Genomic DNA, 18,268 nt, shown 5'->3' on the forward strand with positions numbered 1-18,268 from the left:
TGATAGAAAACAGTATTCCTTGAGAAATTAAAAATAGAACAACCAAGAATCCAGCAATCCCCCTTCTGGATAAATATATTGCATAGATATATGCACATTAATGTTCATTGAAGCATTATTCACAATAACTAAGATACAGAAATAGCCTAAATAAGCTCACAAAAACAAACAAACTCATCAAAAAAAGAATTGTTATTGCCAGGGGTTTAGGGGGAGGGGAAATGGGGACATGTTGATCAAAGGTCATAACTTTCAGTTATAGGATGAATAAGTTCTGAGGATGTAATACATCATGATAATTAAATTTAGTAATACTGTGTTTTATACCTGAAATTTTCTAAAAGAGTAAGTCTTAAATATTCTCATCAAAGTGGGGGAGAAATAGATCTATGTGAGTCAATGGACATGTTCGTTAACTTGATTTCTGTAATCATTTAACAATGAATACATATACCAAATCATCACATTGTATACTTTAAATATATACAATTTTATTTGTCAATTACATGGCAATCAAGCTGGAGAAATGAATAAATATATAAGCCATGATTCTATGAATTTCTCATTATTTGATCTTGAGCAACTCATTTAGTTAGCACCATTTAGCAATACCTGTGTATTTGGAAAATTAAAAGAAAATGCCTATGCTAAATGCACCTGGTAGCTGTATAATACATATTAATTCTTCTGCTTTAAGAGAGAAATTAGCAAAATCATTTCATTTTTCATGAAATAATAGCCACTAAATTCATAAAAATAAAGTATGATTTACACTTAACTGTCATAATTATTATTGCATTTCTCTTGAGGAGCCTCATTTCGCCATACAACCTTGCTGGTAAATTTGATAACTCTCTAACTGACCCAAGACTTCAGAAGTTTTGTCGCAGTGAGCGAGAATATGTTGGGGCTTATTATGTAGGTCAGAAAATATAACAATATAATTTCTTCCTAGCATTTCCTGAGTGTATGAATGAGTTCAGTACTTCCCCAAACCGAATTGCACATTTAATACATCACGCACCACCAGAGACATCTTTTGATTACAAATACAAGTTCACACTCTAGTCTGCTCAAGAGTCCATTTCTTTACAACATATTTTGTCTCTTAATAAACACCGTACATATAGAACTAAATATATGTGTGAATGTGTGTGTGTATGCTTGTGTGTGTGTTTCTGCTAACTAAAGCAAAGCAAACATCTCCTATGCTCTTCCATTTTTTTAAAAGCTGAATCAAGGGGCGCCTGGGTGGCTCAGTCGGTTGAGTGTCTGACTTTGGCTCAGGTCATGATCTCGCGGTTTGTGGGTTCGAGCCCCGCGTCGGGCTCTGTGCTGACAGCTCGGAGCCTGGAGCCTGCTTCCGATTCTGTGTCTCCCTCTCTCTCCGCCCCTCCCCTGCTTGTGCTCAGTCTCTTTCTGTCTTTCAAAAATAAATAAAATGTAAAAAAAAATTAAAAAAAAAAAGCTGAATCAGAGTATCATTCCTCATTCATTTATTCTCCTGATCATATCCATTCCTGTGATGTCTTACAATTAGTAACACTAATGACCTTTAATGCTGTCAAAGATTTGCAAACAAAATTTTAACAAGGTGCATCTAATATTCAGGAAATGAGCTCTTCTTCGATTGCTCTGTATGAAACAAACAGGAACAATAACAAACATAAAAACCACCTCTCCCGTATACTGATTAAAAGTGTTCCTATGGTGAAAGCAGCATCTGTTGAGGTCAGTTAAGATACCTGTCTCAATTTCCTTTGAAATTAAGCTCGTGAATTAAGAATGTGTAAGTAAATTGAAATTTTTATAATAAATTCTAATATAGTGTTTTAAGCTTTAACAAGATTGGAGACATAACTTTTATTTAAGTAATTAATAATGTGATTATTAATAGGATTTTCCAGTGTGCCAAGCATTATTCTTTTTATATTTACCCTTATATATGATATAATGGAGGTATCCACATTCTGAACATGAAAATAATTTATTTCATTTTATTTTTTTTAAGTTTATTTATTTATTTTGAGAGATAGCGTGCTCATGAGTGGGGGAGAGGTAGAGAGAGTGGGTGAGGGAGAATTCCAAGCAGGCTCCACACTGCCAGCACAAAACCCAGCGGGGGCTCAATCTCATGAAATGTGAGATCGTGACCTGAGCCAAAATCAAGAGCCGTACACTTAACCAGCTAAACCACCCAGGTGCTCTGAAAATAATTGACTTTAACTGGCAAGGTATTTTATTCAAGATCAGCTGGAAGACTCAAAACCAGGACAGTTTTAATTCAGGTTCTGTTTTAATAAGCATTCCCCACTGCCCAGACAAAATGATTATCTGTGATCAAGCTTATGATTTGCTCAGCGCTGGATTGTTTATAAATCATGCGAATATCTCATTTTATCAGAGAGGATGATTTGATCTTAAAGAGAGAAAATTGCTGAAGTGAAAGAGCAGGACTTACGATTCTAAGACACAGTCCTATCTGGTGAGTTTGCCGGTCCAGAGTATTCACTCTAAATTCACTGATAAATTTTTCAAACCTTAACCCCAACACCAGAATCATGTTTGGTCTTACTTCAAGGGGAGAATCAAATGAGGCAATAGAAAAGGAGCTCTGGGGCTAACAGAAGCATCTGTCTCTGGCTCATTGAACAGGACCCACAGAAACCCAAGAAAGGATGCAAATTATTTTAAAAGGGCAGCAGGTGTTGCTTCTAAGTTGCAACAACCATCAGGAGGTTTCATTTAAATTCACATGCCAACGTCTGTTAGATTTTTCTCCTAATAGGCAATCACTTGACAATGAAGCAGGGTAGCTCAAGTTGAAATTTTCCTGGGATTCAGTATTCAATATTGCCTACAGATTGGTGAGAATTGCCAAAAGCTTAAGGTAACAAAGAATATTGTATTTTTTAGTATAATTCAAAAGTCTGAAAAGAATGAAGTCAATTTTTTGCTGTTTTATAGCAAATAAAAATAATGACTTAGAGATCAAAATCTGTACTGTATCAGATTCATATTTTTCTCAGTCGAGGGCTATGAATTCAATGTGTTAGTTAAAATATGTGTTTATAAAAAATAAAACATGTCTGAGAAAAACAATGACAGTATAATCTATGGGGGGAAAATGTTTTATTGTCAGAGCATAAAAGAATGTAGAATTTGCTTCTATAACATAAAACAGTGTAGAAATTACTAGGAAATAGGTTTAATTTTTTCAAAGTTCATTAATTTTTTGGGGGGGGTAGGGGCAGAGAGCGAGGGAGACAGAGAATCCCAAGCAGGCTCTGCACTGTCCACACAGAGCTTGACGTGGGGCTTGATCTAAGGAGCCAAGAGATCATGACCTGAGCCAAAATCAAGAATTAATTTAGAGGTCTGGGAACTTCCTCCTCCTTGGGTTCAATTAATTTGCTGGAGTGGAAACTCAGAGGAACATCTTTTTTTTTTTTTTTTTTTTTTTTTTAATTTTTTTTTTTCAACGTTTTTTATTTATTTTTGGGACAGAGAGAGACAGAGCATGAACGGGGGAGGGGCAGACAGAGAGGGAGACACAGAATCAGAAACAGGCTCCAGGCTCCGAGCCATCAGCCCAGAGCCTGACGCGGGGCTCGAACTCACAGACCGCGAGATCGTGACCTGGCTGAAGTCGGACGCTTAACCGACTGCGCCACCCAGGCGCCCCAGGAACATCTTACTCACTAGGTCATAATGCAAGAACAGCCAGATGGAAGAGATGTGTAGAGCCAGGTATGGGGAAAGGGTGCAGAGCTTCCGTGCTCCCTCTGAGCCACTCTCCCTGAATGTCCACATGTTCACCAACCTGGAAGCTCTCTGAATCCAGTCATTTTGGTTTTTTATGGAGGCTACATTGCATAGGCATGATTTATTAAATAACTGGCCACTGATGAATGATTTCACCTCCAGTCCCTCTCCCCTCCCAGGAAATCAGGGAGTGGGACTAAAAGTTTCCCTCCTCTATGTTAGGTGGGTTCCTCTGGCAACCAATCCCCTTCCTCAGGTGCTTTCCGAAAGTCACCTCATTAACATTAACCCAATTGTGGTGGAAAGGGGCTTATGAATGACAAGATATCCATTTTACCCTATGGTCCAGAGTCAGATTTCAGGAACTGAGGGCAGGATTAAATATTATGACAAAAGATGCTCCCATTGCTCTTATCACTTAGGAGATTTCAAGGGTTATGGAGCTGTGAGCCAGGAACCATGAAGGAAGGCCAAATATATACCAAATATACATTTGGTCATCAGCATGAAATACATATTTCTTACAAATCACAATACTGCAAATTCATTTTAGTATATTTTATTTTGTTTTTAATAGTGTATAGTATATTCATTGAATAATATTCTGAGAAAGGTCTATAGGCTTCATCCAACTGACCAAGGGGTCTATAGCAGAATAAAAATTTAAGATCCCTAACTCCACTCCAAAACTTTTCTCTTTCTCCTATTCCACATTCAGTAACATCGTGACCTGTCCCCTCTACCTTCAGAATATATCTCAATCTAACCATTTACATTATCTCTAACACTACTCTCTTATAATAGGCCACCATCTTTCTGACACTACTGAAACAGCCTTCTCACTCATCTCCTTGCCTCCAATCTTGACCTCTAGAGCAGGTGTATCTCAGCTGGGGGTTACTGTGCTCTCCATCTTGCCAAGGGAATTTGGCAGAGTCTGTGGACAGTTTTGGTTGTCACAACTTAAAGGGTGTTATTAGTATCTACTGGGCAAAGGCTAAACACCCTACAGTGCAAAGGATAGCCCTGTACAACAACAATTTACCTGCCTCAAAATGCCGATGGTTCTTAGGTTGAGGACTCCAGCTCTATAGTCTTTCTCCACATATAATATTCTTTTAAAAAATTCAAGGAAGATTGGGTTCCATGCCTTTTGTAAGATTCTCCTCACATTGAGAAGAAACCCAGTACTCTTTACTGTGTCCTATAAAGCCTTGCATGACCTGCCCCCTGACTATGTCTGCGAGACCTCCTCCTCATTCACTCTGATGCAGCCACACTAGCCTTCTTACTGATTTTAAGAGAACTCCACCCCTTTTGGTTTTCTCACTTAAGGGCCTTGCATATCTAAATTCTAGGATCTAGAATATTCTACTTTTAGATATTTACTTGGTTTACTCCATTCTGGGATCAGAAGTCACCTTTCATAACTAAAATAACATCTCACCAATTCACCTGTGGTCCAACAGTACTATTATTATTTCAATCAGGAACTAATGAGCATGTGCAAATCTGTACCTGGTAATTCTACTATCAGTAACCCCTATGGGTCAGATCTTTCTTTTCATGTCGGTTTTCATTCAGATGGTATTATCTTCTCATCTGCATGGATATGTTTTACTTTGTGCAGGTCATTACATTTGTAGTGACTGTTTGTAGAACTTTGAGCCCTAAGGTAACATTTTTGTCCTCCAGGTAGAATTTGTCTACTTCTATCAATACTTTTAGTGAAAGATCATCTTCATCCACTTTCAGAGACTGAAACTATTTGAAGCTGAGGCAAAGGCCCTGATAAGTTCCTTCTAGTTCATTTGTGCTCCTAGGGCTTTTGGCGGGGTGGGGGTGAAAGCAACCCAAAGTGAATTGGCTCCATCAAGGCTTTCTGGACCAGAATAACATGGTCCAACATGTCTGTGAAAAAGTCCAGTTTAGTCTTTGGAGCTCAGCTGTCCCATCTGTAATCTAAAAAATTATTCTCTGCATTAACTCCTCAGTATTGATAATAAAGGGAAAAGCCTGAAGTGGAAAAAAAACAGTAATAAAGCTAATAGTGTAACCTAAGCATTCTCTGAAAAAGTAAACAGGAATAGAGGCCAGGGTAATAAGCAACAATAACAACAACATTTAACAGAACACTACTGTTTAAGGTGAATAAAGCAGATGAGTGAATCAGATGTCACTGTGAGTGATTAGACTTGGAAGACATGTAGTCTAAAACATAGTGGAAACATTAATAGAGAGGGTTTTTGTTTTCTTTTAGGAAAATTCATTTAAACTGTTCATTTAGGATTAATTCATTAAGTCCCTGTATGTGTGTATAATACATGCTATATGCCAGGCCCTAATCAACGTTGACTACAATTGTTATTAAAGGAAGCTCCTGGTTTTCAGCTATGCAAATTATACTGTGAAAGGCAGAGAAGTGGACAGAAAACTAGAGTACAGTATAGTATGGTATACAGTGTGGTATAATAGGGGTGTATATGAAATATTACCACAGAGAAGGGGTGACTATCTCAGGAAGAAACAAAAATGAAAGCTAAGTAGAAGTCAACCACACCAAGAGTTGGTAGAACATGTATGGAGTGTTTTCACCCTAGGAAAGAGAAAATGTCAGTGAAATCATGGCTTGTTTAAGTAAGCACAAGACACTCAGCATGTATGGAACTACAGTATGAGGTAGATAGTGATAGAAGAAAGCAGGTCCAAAATCACACTTGGACTTTATTTTGAAGACAGTTGAAGAATTTGGGCATCATGATATTTACCTGATCACAAATAGGTATGACATGTGCTTGTTGTCCTTCCAGAGTAGGACACCTGTGTTGCAATAATGTGTTTCTGGTATTGATGGGTTTATCATTCTCATTTGACGTGAATTATTTAAAGTCTGAAACAGAAACTTTAAAAAAATCATGACAGGAGTTTCTGAGCGGCTCGGGTGGTTAAGTGTCAGACTTTGGCTCAGGTCCTGATATCACATCTTGTGAGTTTGAGCCTTGCATCGGGCTCTCTGCGGTCAGCGCAGAGCCAGCTTTAGATCCTCTGTCTCCCTCACTCTGCCCACCCCCCTACACTTTCTCTCTCTCTCTCTGTCTCAAAAATAAAAATAAACATTAAAAATTATAATGAGTTCTTAGGTATTTGCCTTTATGACTTAAAATGAGTGTGGGCTTTGAAATCTCACAAACCTTTGCTCAAATCTCAGCTCTGCTCCTCCTGTATGTGGGTGTGAGCAAACCATTTAGCCTTCCAGACTGGGGTGTAATTTCTAACTAATGCTTATATCACACAAATAGCTAAACTAGAGGATTCCTGAAGACCCGGAAATACTAAAAAATATAGATTCAGAACTTTGCCTCTGAGAATACTAAGAATGAGATAAAACATTTTTAAAAGTTACAAGGCAAAAATGAAAGTGCTTTAGAAGAAGCTACACTAGTCACTAAGTTTTAAACATTGAATCTTTCCTTTTGACACTGCAGGTTATGCATGTTTCTTAGAATTCCCCACATGGCACACAAACCTGGGAAGAGAACACTCGACTCTGCACTCATCGTCTTATGATCTGTCTAAAATTTTACCTTTCGCTTTACCAGTTTTTATGCTATTACTTCTTATAATGCCCTCTTCAGCACCTCCAGTCTCAGGAGATTATGGTCTCCAGGACCTAAATGTTCAACATTACCTTGCGATCTCTCACTCTAAGTTCATTTCCAGATCATAATCCTGAATAGTCTCTGTGACTCTAATTATTGAGAAAACTATAAAAGAGAAAAGCTATAATATTGATATCATTATATCCAAACATACACATACTGTCACTTCCCAAATGCCTCTTTCTGGGACTCCAGGTAACTATAACCAAGGATAATTGGAATTCTAACCACCTGCATGTAATTAACCAAACATCACTGTCTTCGTTTATGATTAGGGTCCCTGTTGACAATAACTGAATTCAAGGGCTTAATTATAACAGTGTGTAATTGAAACAAAGGTGGCAAAAACTCAAAATACAAAGCAAAACAAAATATATATTTCTTCCATGGTTAATTGCTACTGCTCTTACAAAGAAGCAAGTTCAAATGAATTGAATTCCATAGAGTATCTATCTATCAAACTAAATTAGCTTTTAACTTTTATATGCAATTAGAGAATATAGGATTTCTACATATACATACACATATACAATATATCCAAGATAATTACCTAAAAAGTACTGCCTATCAGGTATTACAAATATAAAGTAAATCAAATGTTAAGGTAGTGCTGTCCAATAGAAATATCATGTGAGAAATATATGTAGTATTAGATTTTCTAGTAGTCACATTTAACAGTATAAAAAATTAAAGGTGAAATTAATTTTAATATGTATTGTATGTAACTCAGTATATCCAAAATACTATCATGTCAATACCATATCAATATAAAAATATTCACTGAGATATTTCTTATTATTTTTTTCACAAAGTCTTCAAAATCTAGTGTGGATTTTATGCCTGGAAGACATCTCATTTCAGGTCAGTCTCAGATCAACTTTTCAGCAGCTGCATGTGGTACTGTTCTGGACAGTACAGATTTAGATAATTGCTTATTTCTAATAGGATATTATATTCCAAATGACCACTCTGTAATTTAAGATTTTGTAGAAGATTGAAAGAAGCTGCAGGGGCACCTGGGTAGCTCAGTCGGTTGAGCCCAACTTTGGCTCAGGTCATGATCTCACAATTTGAGAGTTCGAGTTCCACAGCAGCCTCACTGCCGTCAGCCTGTCAACACACAACTGGCGTCAGATCCTCTGTCCCACTCTCTCTGTCCTTCCCCAGCTTGTGCTCTCCCCCAACCGGAAAAAAAAAAAAAGTCTCAATTGACGACATGATTCAATATTAGAATGTTTTAACTCTTTGCTATAAAAATTGAGACATTGCTCTCTTCCTTTCTACAAGTCTCCAGTAGTTGAGTTAATTATTCTATTCCCATAAAATGTGGAGATTTAGACATTTATATTTTCCTCTATTTTTTTCTTTCTTTTTTTTTTTTTAATTTTTTTTTTTTGGTAACGTTTATTTATTTTTGAGACAGAGAGAGACAGCGCATGAACGGGGGAGGGGCAGAGAGAGAGGGAGACACAGAATCTGAAACAGGCTCCAGGCTCTGAGCCATCAGCCCAGAGCCCGACGCGGGGCTCGAACTCACGGACCGTGAGATCATGACCTGAGCTGAAGTCGGACGCTTAACCAACTGAGCCACCCAGGCGCCCCTATCTTCCTCTATTAACATAATTCTTCAGCAATATTATTTTCTTACGTGTGTATGTAAATGAGTTAAGTGCTCACACTATTTTTTTTGTAAACCATTTCTCCAAACGAAATGTTTAACGTTATTTTATTGTCTTTTGACTTAACCAGAGCCTCCCAATGTCAGCGTCCATTAAGAATGGCTCGTGGAAGCTGGTGTCCTTGACTTATCACGTTCTTTCTCCTAAATTGAGTGTAGTAGGTACTATAATACCTATATAGTGGGGCCGCACTTTCTCTCAGATATTAAGGTATTGGCCTCTGGCTTCTTCCACTGAGTTCCTTTTTTTTTTTTTTTTTTAATTTTGTATTTAACATATAAAAATGTCACAATGTATGACTTAGTCTTTTCATTCTGGATCTTTTTTTTTTTTCTGTCTAACATGTGGTTGGTCCTTTAAACATACAGTTCCTATTTTTGTCTCAGGAAACCATTTTGTAATCATGATATCTTTTTTGTCTCTTTTATCTCTTTAATATTAATTTTTATTAATTCTATGTCTGTGGGAACATTTTGGACACTTGTATCTTTCACTCCCCTTACCGTCACTCTAAATTTTTTCTTCCTTTAATTTAAAAAAATCTTTTTTTCTGCAGAAGAAACTTGATTGTCACATGAGTTATCTGATTTATTGATGTTCTAAGTTATACAATAGTTTTTGATGGATTTATTTTGGCCATTAATTTGTTTCTTTAGTACTGCAATCTCCATTTTTATTTCTCTGCTGTTTTATCTTCATATTTTTGAGATCTTGCCATATCAAATTCACATTTTCAACAAATTTTCTGATAGCAATTTTTATGTGTCTGAAATTTTATACTCTTCTTAGGGGATTTAATTTTTTGTCCTGGTATTCCCCACCCCCCGTCTTCTGCATGTAAACTCTATTCCCTTTTTTTTTTTCCTAATTTTCTTCACCTAGATAATGTCTATTTTCATGAGTTTTAATGTAACCTATTTTCTTAGCCATATTATGTGGGAATCCCCCATCACTAGTTTTACTTTAGGCTCAAGTTTGCTTGCATCCCTTACCGAACCACAATTTAAGTGTCCTTTATTTTTATACCTGATGTAACCGGACAGAGGGAGAACTCAACAGGAAGGAACTCTGTGAATATTTTGTTGGAGGGAATGATTCTAGTTTATTTGCCAGTCTGTTTGCTTCTATGAGATTTTGGTAAATGTCTTATCAAACGTTCTCCATGAAAGAGGAGTTATGTATTCCACTTCCATGAGAGGATATTGTTGGAATTTGCACAATACCCCTAAATCAACGTGGGGAATTAAGGCATTTGCTTAACATAAGAAGCAGTCAGAACTGGATATTCATTTTTAAATTTTCATCCTGATATTAGTTGTGATCACAAAACATCACAAATATATATATATGAAAGGATTAAGACAATTATTTTATGTAGATTTAATTATTGTTCCAATATATATTGTCTAAATCTACAAGGTGAACTTTTACAGTGATTTTGCAAAGAAATCATATGATCCTTGCCAAATTACATTAGATTGAAACAATACACAATGAGCATAAAATAATTCGTGTTGCTTTCAGCCTAAATTCAATTACTCTGTGTTATAAGAATAATGATCCGAAGAAAATTTAATCTTATAATATAAATGCACATATGTAATGAAGAGAAATACATCTTCAGGAAAAAATGTTGACTAGCCTTTATGGTGTTGACATTACTCACAAGTGTAATAGATAAGGAAGCCACTATTAAAGTCCAATGAGTATTACTTAGTTAAAAGAAGAAAACAGGAATATATATTCATTAATTTTTTTTCAAAAATACACTTATTGAGCACCTATTATGAGGACAGTGCTTTCTTTTCTAGATTGAAACTATGCAGCAGAAAATGCAATACACAAAATCTTACACACTAGAGTGAGAAATAGACAATATATAAGTAGACAACCGTGCAGCATAATTACAGCTTCCATGAAGAAAAATGAGGCAGGTCAAAAAATAAAAAGTGTGTGTCTTTTTAAAGAGAACTAAGTGAAATGACTTGTGTATCTAATGTATTTGATGAGATAGTTTGGGGAATTTCATTTTTGCGAAACGTTTTTGGTTTATTTGCATGAGAGTTTACATATTTTGTATCTCTTCATTGGATAGAGTTATACAACAAGAGAAAATATGCACGTGTATTTACATAAATTTTAATACACTAGAAACTAAGTAATAAAAAAATATAAGACCAATGTATTAAAGGTGTGCAAATAATGGCGGGAAATTAAAGGGGTACCGGCTCCTGGTAAATCTGCTTTGAAATGTGCTCCAACGATCATGCAATGTTAGAAAGACAAGGATTGGTGATTTAGGTGATGGCAGGATTAACAACAACAACAAAAAAACCATGTTAAATAATGACATATAAATGTGAATTTATTACGTTTCAATTACTGACACTCCAAATATATTTTTAATGAAACAGGAAGTGGTTTGCCAAATGTGTGTTGTTATACTGAAGTTCATTGGCTGTGCTGACGGAAGGTGCTGGTACAAATTTTTCTAATGTGACAAGAAATCACCGTTTTTTCATGACAAAGAAAATCCATGATTGAAATACTTAATCTAATACAATATGATTATATCAAATTACATACTTCGCTATTTTTAACAAGCTAAATAAGCTTGATTTGATGATTTAGTGTTGCACAGATACTACCTTGATGAAAGATGCAGAATTCCATGAGAAAATTCAAACAAAGTTTGGGCATATTGAACAATTTGACTTTTACAATTTTGAGTGAATTAACTTAAAGGATAAGTAATACAGGATTAAAAATTTCTAAATTATATTCTTGGAGATGTAAAAGTGTTATATGATATGATATACTTGGATACATCCAACATATAAAATAAGAATATATTGCTGAGAATCTATTGAACTCCCTCTAAATGAAAAATTTATTGATTCAAGAAAATGAGTATTTCATACCTCAATTTTGAAAATAAAATGACATTTTATTTTTTTTCCAACTTCTGGCTCAAGCAATCTGAGCATCACAGATTTAGAAATTGTGTGGGTATTATATTCATAATGATTTATGATTACAACACATTTCAATATCCCATCTTATAATGAGGATATGATTCACAATGGCTGGCAACCAAGGTTTTTTAGATAGTATTTATTTAAATTAAAGGGAGAAATAAATCAATATAGATAACAGGCAACTGTTATCTAGAATAACTAGTTTTTAAACATATAAATCAAAATGATTTAAAAATAAATTAGTAACTAGTTAAATAATAAACAAATGTTAACATATAATGATATACAAATATTTAATGACACAGAAATACATCATTATTTAGTTAAATAGTGGACTTTCACAAATAACTTTATGTAAAATAAATGAATCCTCAGATAAAAAGTTTAAAAATTACTTTTACGGAAAATATGGAACCGTTGAAGGTTTTTTTGAAGGATTATATTTGAATTTAGATAGCTCCTTAAGGTTGCCCAGGGAAAAGTCTAACAAGTTGGGCACAATGGAAGGTAAGGAAGGCAGCCAGAGAACTCTATTATAAAATTAGAGTTAGTTTAAGGGATGGAAATCTAAATTGTGAGAAGAAGGAAAGGATGGATTCAGAATTGTTTTTGGGAATGCACTCAAGATGTTTTTGTTGGTTCAAAGTGAGGAACACATATATATATTCTCTGCAATAATAAGTCATCATTATTACTAGGACTGATAACCAAACAACACAGCAGTGTGTGTCTCACGTGAGTAGTACGAGAGTGGTGTTAATATTCTCACTGACCTACATCAGTGACGTCAGGGCAGATTTTGCTCTCATCTGAAATCCTCTTTGTATCTTATGGCAAACACCCAGAGCCTATGCAACATCTCATTGGACTAAGAATATGTATGGACTAATCAATAACAAGTTGGGTCAAATGATCCTTAATCCTGAGGATTTATTACAAGGCAAGTGGAAACATGTGGAGTACGTGCATTGTCCTACCTTCATCATCCATTGGTTAATTAATAACTCCATTTAAAAGAGGATACTCATCTAAGACCAAATATCCTCTATATCATCTTTATAAGATGATATCATGATATCATCTAAGACTAAATGTCCCCTATATCATCTTTATCATCTCCAGTGAAGGAGAATGCTGTCTCTTATAGCTACACAATTTAATTTGGGATGATGCTAAACATTAGAATGCTCTCTCTTGATTCAAACTGGAATTGCCTTCCCTCTCAACCAGTAATATTACATTTACCTATAATCTGAGGCCACACAGAACAAATTCTAATTTCTCTTTGATTTAATACTGCTTACAAATATGCAGGCAATTTTCATACTTATGGTCCTGAACTAAGAATTAGTGTTGTAGATTAGATTAAATATTCTTATTCCCAAATTCCTGCACTGATTTCTTGGATGATATAAATCTAACCCTAGCTATTTTCTCTTGAATGTGCTACAGTGTATCTGCAGCTCCCCCAGAATTTTACCAAAGAAATCAGACCTTCCTCCAGCAGTCCCACTGTGTTGCTAGAGTAGAAGATGTTCCTTGACTCTGCCTTGTGTTTCTGTCTGGTCACTTGCTGGCAGCTGGGCATGCTTTCACACTACAGTGTGGAAAATTCCAGATGAGGGCTGTAAGAACAGCATGATGGGAGTCCCTCACAGTCTGTTTTCCTGGAAGCTTCAGTAGATCTAACTCAGATGCAGTATACACTTGTGCAATGAAAGGTAAGTGCCTCATCAGCCACTATCCTGTTCACACTGCATCAGGAAGAGTGTACCACCCTCCCTCACTTGCAACCTTCTTATGCACAACTAACCAAACCATACGGAAAAAGCTAGAATAAATAGCTACAATACTAACATGTTTATTTGTAAACCTGGCGCTCAAGGAGGGTTGGAGATGCAACATTATCGTGCACACTAGGTTTCAAGACAGCCAAATCAACAAGCACTGGAAGGCAGAAAGCAAAGCAGGTGGAATTCTTGGCTGGGTTATGTCAACACATACATGTCATAATAATTCTTTTTCATTTAGAGTACCACTTGGATGGTGCTATCATGAAACAATAAACACCAGGAAGCAAGCTTAGAATTCCCTATATCATTTGTGCCCTAAAAGCTATTAATCCTTGAATATTTTTCTTAATTTCTCAAATCATTACTGAGCAGATTGCTCAATACCCCCCAAAATGTATTTTGAGCTGTTCTTTCGAAAAGTCTCATTTAAATGGAAAAAAAAAACACAACAGACACTTATTGAACATGCACAAGTATCAAATTATATATTAATATATTGACTGTACAAAAGAACTTTAGCGCTTTATCTCGAATATTTATTTTTTGTGTGTGTCAATAGTATTTTATGGACACCTTTACTATTGTTTTATAGATGACAGAAACAGGGGCTGAGAAACCCAGCAATCTGCTCATAGTGAGAAACCAACCTTGGTAACCTGAGAGTTGAATCTCATCACATCTCACTTCAAGTCCAAGCCTGTGTTTTTGTCCACTTGCACACTTATTTGTGACTTTGAATTTATACTATCAACCATCAAGTCATTTCTCTGCAGGTAAAACCCAAATCAATTGAATGCCACATACATTTCTCCACACACTGCTAAGTATACACACAAACAGTAAGTATTCAAGGTAAAGTGCTAAATTTCCACTGTCAAAAAAAATTAGGAGTTACTCTCTTGAGTATAAAGAATCCCCTTTTATGGTACAATGGCTTCCCTCTTCTACTTTATCTGATTAAATCCTATACAACTCTCAGGCCAGTTTTAATTTTCTCTGGGTCTTTAATACCTACTCTATCTTTGGTTAGCACCAAACAATTTAATGCTAATAGTAATTGATTTTCAGTTTAGTTTTGTTTATTTAGTTTTAATCTGCTGTTGTTGCTTTGTGAAAAGTAATAGAAAACAGGTCTTCCTCTTGAATATCTGATCAAACAAACTTGACATGTTTATCTGACCAAGGAACAAATAATCCAATTTCTAGTAGGTTATCTTGTTTCTTACTGTTCATAAAAAATGCATTTGCAATATTCATACATTTTAGGACATTCTGTGTTGCCCTAGTCGAAAGAGAAGCAGCATTGAGGTCAATGGGACCTATTTAACATTTTCTGGTTGAATAACATGTAGGGAATATTTAAACATATTCTAAAAACATATTCATATTCAATCATTTATAAATACAGTTTCTTGACATCACAGAGTTGGAGACAAATGTGATGACACATGAGAAACAACCTGTATTATTTGATTCATTCTTACCAGAACTAAAGAGTATGATTAACCCCAGGAATAAAAACTATAGATGTCATCAAAAAATTTCTAAACAAACACAGTTCTCAAAAAAAACCAGACAAAATTCAGCATATATCTATTCCTATTGGGCTGAAGATTTAGGGGGTGACGAATATTCAAGAAAAGTTTGTTTTCATGCCCTGAATTCGAATTATTTCTCTCTCTCCCTTCTCTAAGTGTTCTATTGGTGTAACTCTGCTTATAAAAGTGTTTTCCTGTTTCACTGCACTTTGAGTATAATACAAACTATTCTGAAGCCTGCTGGCATTGTGTACAATAATGATGTGTATACTCAGCTCACTATTTGCCTGCCTATTGCCAATTTCATAATGAAAGAAGAAAACATGTTTTCAAAGAAAGAGGAGTGTGTGGGGGCGGGGGAGAGATGATGAGAAGCACAGACAATAGTGCTGTGAGGTTTCCAAGAATTTCCTCTTTTCATTAAAGATGAAAAATATGAGATAGTTCTCCTGAATATATTGAAAGCCAATTAACTCATTTTTTTAAGGCCTCTTATTATCAAATTGTCATTTGCATAATTGTAAGAGTGGAACTGGCACATTTCTTTGAAATGCAGATTGGCCTTGGATTCTAGTCACAAAATCCTGAAATTAGGCCAAAGCCCTGGGGGAGAGGAAGGTATGGGCACCGAGCTCTCATTCAAGAACATTTGAATACTGCAGTAGCTATGTTCAAATGTTTCCACAAATATCAGTTTTCAGGGCAAACAAACACACGGTTTTCAACAAAGCTAATTAGCCAAGTGCCCAGTAATTGGCCCCCTAACCCCTTGTTAGTATTTTCCTTAAAGTAGTCTTCCAAAAAATTAAAACATGCATTACTTGGCCATTTCCAATTCCATTAGGGATACTTTTGGCACTTTACTTATAGCTATGTCCTGAGAGAGTATCAAGAAACTATTACATGAAAAATTACAGAAGTATACATAAACAATGAACTTGACTACGCAATGAACATATATGTTGTGTTAGAAAGGTTCTTTCCTACTTTCTTTCTCCCCACCCATCCTGAGCAAATCAGGGCTTGCACATTAAGTTACATTTTGGTCCCTTTCACCATGTATAATAAAATGGATCATTAATTCTAGAAGCAATATGGCACAGTGATTAATACAAGTAGGACCAAGACAAATCTGAGTTCAAAACTACATTTTACACTCATTGGGTGTATAACCTGGGACTAACTACCTCATAATTTTGAACCTCAGATTCTATCTACAAACTGTGAACAGCAATAACACTATATTTCATAAAATTTCTTGGATAAATGGATGAAAGCTGGCTTTAGATCTTAGGCACATAATAGGAGCTCAATGAATACAGACACCTTTCTGTTTATCTCCATTAAGCTCAGAGTAACTGGATTCAGGGCAAGTGTTGTGCAAGAACACAAGGACACCAAAGACAAAATAAGAGAAAATTAAACTGATGGGTTTATATTTGATTTTCAAATAAGTAGTAAATAGGTCATAGCAATTACAAAAGTATTTATTTGTAAGTGACAAAAAGCCTGACCACCAGTGTCTTTAAATATAAGGGTACCATTTCCTCATGCAGTATGAAGCAAAGAGGTGTGTTACCACTAGCATCAGTGATTTAGTTCCTCAGTAATACTATCAGAGACTCAAGATTTTCTATTGTAAAGTTTTGCTATTTTTGGCTTTTAACCTTGGTCCCCTGTATTTAGTCTCATGCTTGTAACATGACTGTTTCCGCCGGAACCACCATATCCGTATTCAATACAGGAAAAAGTGAGGACATGTGCTATATGTGGGAGACAACTAATTCTGCTCCTTTTCAGAAAAGGAGATGATTTCCCACATCTCTATAAAAGACTTGCTCATGTCTTATTGTCTAGATCTGAGTCAAGCTGTTAGGTCCAGCTGTAAAAGAGAGCAAGTTTTTAGCTGGGCAAATTGCTACCTCCAACAAAAACCTTTTGCTCACAGGGAAGATGGGAGAGAATGGGGACTGGGTAAACCATGTTAGTGTCTGCATAATAGTCAACAATAGAAACATCAAAATGGTATTAGATTTGTATTCAGTCATTTTATGGTTTCGTCATTACTGTTCTAATATTTAGGTAATGTCAGTGAAGATAGAGGAGTGAGAAATTCTTCTCCTCCACAAAAGCAACAAAGAACTTGTATTAACTATCAGAATCAACCTTTTTGGAACTCTGGATTAACCAATTTTACAGCAACCCAAGGAGCGCTTACAAAAAAAAAAAAAATCTGATTTTTCTTTCAGAACAACAAATTTTGTATTATTTTAACTTACCCCCATACCCTCTTTCGTTCACCAGCTCGTCGGTAGCCATGAAAGTAACAACCCTCATTCCCACTACCAGAACCAACCTCATTTGTCAAGATTTGCAATTATTCTGCCAATTATCTGGCCTGTCTGGGGGCTGCCTTGAAAACTGGCTCAAGAGGTTTGTGTTTATTTCAAACAAGTCAAGCTGACCATGTGCTGAAGCTGGACATGAGATGGGGGAAGATATCAAAAACATCTATAAGCTAATGTTTTAGTCACTGTTCTTTGGGGCAATAGATAACACTTGGAGAGATCAATAGACCCACTAGGCTAAGGATGTTTCACATACAAAATTTCTAAGGTTCATTGCATTCAGCTGGGTAAGTAGTATCAAGTCTACTTAATGTAGTAGATACAGTCAGAGTGCCTGAACCACTCACCATCTCCATGGCTGGAAAGCTTCCCAAGAGTCAGGATCGCATCTCACTCCCACATCTAGCCTTAGAAGAATAAATAAATTGAGGACACAGAACTCAATACTAGTCAAACCTTAGGATAACCAAAGATCTATTTATTATAAACTTGGCATACAAACATGACT

General features: G+C 35.8%; 1 long non-coding RNA gene across 1 annotated transcript in view; it reads left to right on the plus strand.

Annotated features, from left to right (window-relative positions):
- Positions 1–17,952, plus strand: part of LOC132662464 (uncharacterized) — a 65,461-nt gene extending 47,509 nt beyond the window's left edge. The window contains exons 3-5 of the long non-coding RNA XR_009602596.2: positions 8,237–8,285; positions 13,534–13,802; positions 17,717–17,952. This is a non-coding gene — a long non-coding RNA (uncharacterized LOC132662464). The remainder of the gene's footprint in view (positions 1–8,236; positions 8,286–13,533; positions 13,803–17,716) is intronic.
- Positions 17,953–18,268: the final 316 nt, after the last annotated feature.

This window comes from Panthera onca, chromosome D1, assembly GCF_046562875.1.
Source record: "Panthera onca isolate mPanOnc1 chromosome D1, mPanOnc1 haplotype 2, whole genome shotgun sequence".
NCBI lineage: Eukaryota > Metazoa > Chordata > Mammalia > Carnivora > Felidae > Panthera > Panthera onca.